Genomic DNA, 6,822 nt, shown 5'->3' on the forward strand with positions numbered 1-6,822 from the left:
GGATTTAAGCTCAATAAGTGGGTATGTAGTGATCGCTCTGTCCTCTGTCAGATCCCGGAGGAAAATAGAGCCACAGGTGTAAAGATGCTGGACCTTAGTCGGGATCAGCTACCCACAGAAAGAGCTCTCGGTGTGCAATGGGATATTGAACGTGATGTTTTCACATTCAGTATTGTGAACAAGAACAAACCACTTACAAGACGTGGTATTCTGTCCAATGTCAGCTCCATTTATGACCCGTTGGGTTTCTTAGCTCCAGTCATTCTGCCTGCAAAACAAATTCTGCAACATCTATGTAAACTGAGGTTTGGCTGGGATGAGACAATACCAGCAGAAATGGCACAAACCTGGCAAAAATGGGTTGAGGATTTAGTTCTTCTTAACAAGTTTAGTATTGGTAGATGTGTCACACCCAAAGGATTTGGGGAGATAGAAAGTGCACAGCTGCATCACTTTTGTGATGCCAGTGAAACTGGATATGGTGCCGTATCATATCTTAGGCTATCTAATGGCAAGCAGGAAGTGTGTGTTTCCTTTATTATTGGTAAAGCAAGGGTGGCGCCGTTAAAACAAGTCACCATCCCACGTCTTGAGCTGGCTGCTGCAGTTTTAGCTGTGCGCTTAGACAAAATGCTATCAGTTGAACTTAATCTTAATCTGAGTGAGTCAGTCTTTTGGTCTGACAGCACAACTGTGCTACAGTACATTGCAAACACAACCATTGTTGAAAACAAGCAGTTCTTTGAATCTTTGGGCTGAAGGAGGGACAATACTCGGTGTATCAATGCTCAATCAACAATCATTTATTTGCATACAATTCAACAATAAGAGCATTAGAACGTCCGGACGGGAGAGATGCTACCAGAGGGTCAGGCACATGTCTCAAAATGGTGACGGGTTGCTCAGCTTTTTATAGTCTCTAGTGGCCCCCAGCTAGTCGTAAAAGCCAAAACATCACATTTTTTCTCTGTTACAGCGCCTAAGTTATGACCTCGGCAGTTGTTTCTCTGCTTTCTGTAAGGTGGGGGTGTGGAATGTGGTCTGTCTATCTCCCCTGTCTTAGACACAGAGTCTCCTGCTTACAACCTTCTCTTCATGATTCAACAATTAAGCATGTCAAGAAAACAGTGTAACACATTCCCAGCAGATCAAGGATACAGAGTGATGCACATTTATCTAATGAACTAATATGTGAATATGTTCTGTTAACTCAAAAGTATAATGAGAACTAAACTACATACAGATCACACACTCTATTTTAAAGGGTATAATATGATCTACAGCAGTATTCTAATTCAACTACTTTGATTACATATATAAGGTAACATATAATAACAGAATAATATCACAATACCCTCTTTTGATCTCTCATTAAAGAGATCACTAATAACAAGCACTTCAGCGTTGCAAGGTCCAGGTTTTCTTGATCCTGAGGCCCTCTGTCCCCTTTTAACGGGTGGACCATATGGGGGATGACCTCTGTGTTCACGCAGTTCAGATGCAAGCAAAGTTAGATTTACAACCATAACAGCAGTTACAGATGACACTCCCATCACTCCCCATTTTCCCACAGCTTTATTTTGGTGCTCCAGTTTTCCACTCCCATTTTAATGCCCCCTTATACCTTTCAAATGTACTTAGACTAGAACCTCTGTCTAAGGAGCTTTTAACCTTTATTTCTATTGCTGCAGCTACCAGTGTCTTCCAGTTGGGTGATTCTCAGCTTCTTTCTTCGACCTCCGGGGTTAGACCACCCTTTAGTCATTGCACAGTTCTGGGGATTATTCCGCCCCGATTTCAAACAAGGATCTGTGTGTTTTGGGTTCACCGGCGTGTCCCCCTTTTTGCCAAGAGCCTCTCGAACCTCGTTGGTCTGGTGTTCCTGGTTTTCGCCAACCCCTTCATTGTTATTGCTGTGTCTGTGGGATCCATCTTTTCCAGGAGCCCAAACGTCATGACACTTGACCCCAGTTGCTGTCTCGGCAGTCCCTACATCTGTCTCTGCTGTGAAGGGTCCTCACATCTCCGTGTCCCCCGTCTGGTGTCTGTTCCTTTCTCTGCAAGAGACAGAAAACCAAAACCTCTCTCCCTAGCCTTGATAATCTAATATTGTTATCCATTGTTGTTCTAATGATTCAAATTTGGTTTAAAATATTATGTTCAGAACCTATTCTAATCATAATCTATGTGTGTGCAAAAGAAATAAAAAATTAGTGAACCCTTTCTAAGTCTAACACATTATAAGCTTAAGTTTTACCATAGCTAATTTATTAAACACAGAAATAACGTCATAAGATGTTCATAAAACCATTGTTTGATGTTCGGACTCAACTCCCCCTTTTTGACACACTCCCATGTGTCAATTCATTGGAGCTAGACAATTAAAAAAGAGAAGGTTAGTGACATCATATCTCAGAAAGTATCAGAAATTCTTCTCTCGAGTACCGTTGCTCCAGCCTTGTCATCCCTGAGGATCTTCGATCCCGAAAATGTCCCTTCTCCTCATGTAATAAAGTCTGTCATCCTTCCATGCCCTGGTAACTGGTCCATCCAGAGCTGTAACATTTTGAAATGTACATACAACAAGCCAAACCACACCTTGGTCACACCAACCCTTTTCTGCCCCGAAGATGTCCAACACCATCTTAGTCTGGACCAGGGTTGTAATAGTTTTGCAATTTTCATCAGTTTTTATTTTTATTTAGCTTCGACTTCAGATTTTCAATTTTATATCAGTTTTAATTAGTTTTTACCAATTCTTTGCTAGTTTAGTGTAGTTTTTATTTTCTGAAAATCCTTAGTTTCAATTTAGTTTTATTTGTGTTTTGCAAAAATTAAGTGTAACAAAATCCCAGTTCCATCATATCAGTCATGCTCTTCTGGTTATCCTTGGGTGTTGAGACTAATAACTATTAACTCTTGCCGCACCGTGTGGTCCTAATTTTGGTTCAAGTGAATTGATAACCTTTTGAAGGCGATTGTTTCACACCTTTATTTAGATGTCCCAGTCCTGTTGTCTCGGGATCCATCACGCTGCCTTATCTGGGGTTAGCTGTTTTCTGGGGATGCGGGTTGAGTGGGTGAGCTCTTCAAGGAGGGGGAGTGTGCTCCCCCTGATGACCCAGTATTTCATTTTTGCACACTGTAGTACACATTCTAGTTTTTGCTTGTAGCTCGCATACTCTACTTGCCACTCCTCTAATTCCTGATGTTTCTTAGAGAGGGCAACAGTACCTTTAAAATTATATCACATGTGTGGGGGTGTGGCCTTGCCAATTGTTTTGCCCACCTTTTCAAAATGGCTGGCGTGCCCACAAGCATATTTCATGGAAAAAGAAAGGTAAGCTTGATATTAACATTTAAAATGTTTTGTTAAACTCAGATTTTTATTTTATTCTTTTTTTGCAAGTACCCCTCCTCGGTGGCGAGAAACTGTTGGTGTGGTCAAGTGGGTGCTCTAGAAACAAACGCTCAGGACAGAACAGTTATCAGTCATGTACTTCCTACAAATTTTGCATATGTTTTATTCCATATTGATCCTCTGAGTGTAATGGTACATTTTAATTTGAATTTATCCAAACTAAACACAATATTTTCTTTATTTACTTTGCTCTTGTTCTTTTGCAGTACCACATCCTATCAAATGTCCCTGTCGATTATATTCTACATTTAATAACTTACTATTTCAAGTGAGAACCTAAATCATGTGGACCAATGTTTATTATTGCATATCTCTATTCTGAATGTGGCCAGTCATTCATAGGTATTGTTCAATTTTGGCGATTTTCCTCTATAAAATTTAATTGACTTTTTACAGTGGCCTGCTGTGGTTAATAATAACATATTCCAGTCATGAGTGATATCAATAGTTATCTCCACTGTAGCATTTGGCATTCCCAATAATATAACATGATACCTTAATCAAAACACAGCTACTATAGCACAGTTTTCTTAATGCAAACATCAGTAACTCAAAATCAGCAACCACAGTGTTAAGTCTGCAGTTCATACTTATGTGAAGCTAGAGTCTCCTCCTCCAGTCTCTCTTATCCTCCTGCTCCTGAAAAAACAAAACAAAACAAAGTGAAGCATCCACCCTTCTCTTGTCGGCTGGGTGAATTGTTTATGAATTGTTTATTGGCATTTACTAATCCTAAAGTGGGTGCAGTCCTTGTCTCAGTATCAAGTCAGTCAAAACTTTTAGTCGTCAGTCCATCACAGTCCATTCGCATGCATACCTCCATACACATTCATACCAGATGTTGCTGATAATGGAGTCTCACGCGCAACCTATTCGAGCATCCATCACCAGCAAGTTGACGTCATCATTTTAAAGGAAAACAATTCCTTGTTGTTTTTTGGGCCGGATTGACTCGGTGCAATCCTTTTAGACTCAGAACTTCTCAGTGTTCCCTATAAGTGAATTTCTCCCAAGCCAATTACAATCATAGAGAAGCACACTTTGCAACTGTTTACAGTAATAATATTTTATAGCGCTTTAAATTTCAATCTTTCAGGCCTTGTTTAAAGAGCTGATTGTTAAATCATGAACTCACAAAATATCAACATATCACCACCGGTGGATCTCACCTCTCAGATGTTTTTTTTTTTCTCCAGTGCACTGTAACAAAAACGAAAACAGACATAACCAACAAAATACTACTAAAATAACACAAATTAGGGCCCGTTGCAGACATGTCCAAGCATAAAACTATCCCTCTCTCGCTTACGAGAAAGAACACAAGCCAAAGCTCACTGATAAAATCAAGCTAGCGCTAAACAAAACCAAACAATCAACCAGAAATTCACAGGAACATTTTGCTTCCTGCCGGGACAATATTGTGTGGGAATGAGAACCTCAGGTGCCGTAACACCTTTTGTTCCTCCTTGAATTAAAACTCAATCACAGAAAATGCCGTACTCCGACCTAACCTTACACTATTACTTCATCATTTTCACTCTGTGCCACTGTTCCTCATCAGGGCTGTGTGAAGCACAGCAAAGAATTCAGTCAAGGCCTTGAGCCATAAACAGACATCACGCACAGACATTGTTTTCATAACCAAACCGTTTTAGAGCTTATTCCTAAAATCTACATAAATGCCTTCTAGGTGACATATAACACATTCTAAGTAATCAATGGCTCCTCATAATAATTATGCATTGGGATGTTTGTGTGCAGCATTTTGCATATCAGCATAAGCAAAGCATTCTTCATTGCATCAGCGTGTGTGTGTGTGTGTGTGTGTGTGTGTGTGTGTGTGTGTGTGTGTGTGTGTGTGTGTGTGGATCACTCTTTATTGCACAAGCGTGTGCATGTGTATGTGTGTGCATCACTTCTCAGTGAATCAACATTCCCGTGTGTGTGTGTGTGTGTGTGTGTGTGTGTGTGTGTGTGTGTGTGTGTGTGTGTGTGTGTGTGTGTTTCTCTTCATTCTGAGTCAGTGCATGTAGATGTGTGTGTTTGTGTGGGTGTTTGTGTTCATCACTTTCCTGTTCTGGTGTTCTGGGTAAACCACGGCCTGAAGCGTGCCCTGGGGTCCTGCCCCCCCCTCCTTTTCAGTTTGTTTGCGACCATTGCTGCTGCTTCTGCTCAAAATTCAGTCCGTCCTGGTTCTGACCCCAATTGGGGCAGTCCTTTCTCCAGGGTCGATGTTCACCGCAGGTGAAACCTGCATCTTCTTCTGTGTTTTTGTCCATTCTGAGGTGCCTTCTGTCCTCAGTTACTCCTCTTGTCTCGGTCACGCCCTTTTTCGCCACCCGATCATCCGTGTTGGTCCATCACTGTCCTGCACAGTGTGAATGCAAAGTTATCAAGGTCAGCATTCTTTCGCTCGGCCTTACTTTTCATTCGGGCTTGGCGGGCGTCTCGTCACAGCTCTGTCAGCTGACGCAGTCTGGGAATTTTCCCCCGTGTAGTGAAACGGGCCTTAGGTTTAGTGCTCTCCGTCTCGGCTGCATGAGATCACATTCCTGCAGGTCTGTTGACATTCTCAGGTCGTTGTTGTGGGTCCAGCTGTTGCAGCATTTGGTCAGTGTCACGTATGGGGGAGAGCAGGAGTCCAGTCAGCCTCGGCTTTCAGGGCCGGCAAAGCAGCCTGTAATTAAATATGTATAGAAAAAACAAAAACAAAACAAAACAAAAACAAACAAAAAACAAAAACAAACGAACAGGAAAATGATGTTGTGTTGGCTGTGTTATTCAGAGGGGAGGCAATGGGGCCAGGCCCTGTGTCAGCCTTCTCTCCCCCTTTTTTTTGTTTTTTGTCTCCCGATATAATCAACTCCTAACCCCCCAAGTTGACAGGACAACACCGGTATATGTTAAAATTCTTAAGATCATGTTTAAAAGCCCAAAAAAGGAACTTTCTTTCATTCAGTAATCACTTTTATTAATCAATCAACAGAAAACATGTCACAATTTGAATCTTTTAACCACTAAATTTGTTGTGTCTTGCCTGGTTGGTTAGACCAGTGTTCCTTTTTTTTTTTTTTAGTTAAATTGTTGTCCTGCAACCCAGAGGGTTTCTTTGTCAGTAATGTATAGACTTCATCATTTAAGTATGTTAATTTTTCTTTAACCTTGCTGGAAAATCTTCACGTGTTCATGGGTGTAAGCTGTTTCTTCATTGCGTGTATGTGCATTTGTATAAAAGCAGGTTAATTTTATCTTTTCTCAAACTAGGCGTTACCTTAAAAGGAGCCTTTCTCTCAGATTTCTCTGCTTGTGTGTGTTTTTGTTTCACCTTTTGTTGTGATGCTCCGGACGCCTTCCCAACCTCCACAAGTCCGTTGGCCCCAATTTTATGTGTTAAAACTTCT

General features: G+C 41.1%; 1 long non-coding RNA gene across 1 annotated transcript; it reads right to left on the reverse strand.

Annotated features, from left to right (window-relative positions):
- Positions 1-779: 779 nt before the first annotated feature.
- Positions 780-5,282, reverse strand: LOC145422607 (uncharacterized). The gene is made up of 2 exons (XR_013903919.1): positions 4,012-5,282; positions 780-2,373 (listed from the first exon to the last, which is right to left on the reverse strand). It is a non-coding gene; the product is annotated as an uncharacterized LOC145422607 (long non-coding RNA).
- Between the last annotated feature and the right edge of the window lie 1,540 nt (positions 5,283-6,822).

Source organism: Astatotilapia calliptera, chromosome 3, assembly GCF_964374335.1.
Source record: "Astatotilapia calliptera chromosome 3, fAstCal68.1, whole genome shotgun sequence".
Classification (NCBI taxonomy): domain Eukaryota; kingdom Metazoa; phylum Chordata; class Actinopteri; order Cichliformes; family Cichlidae; genus Astatotilapia; species Astatotilapia calliptera.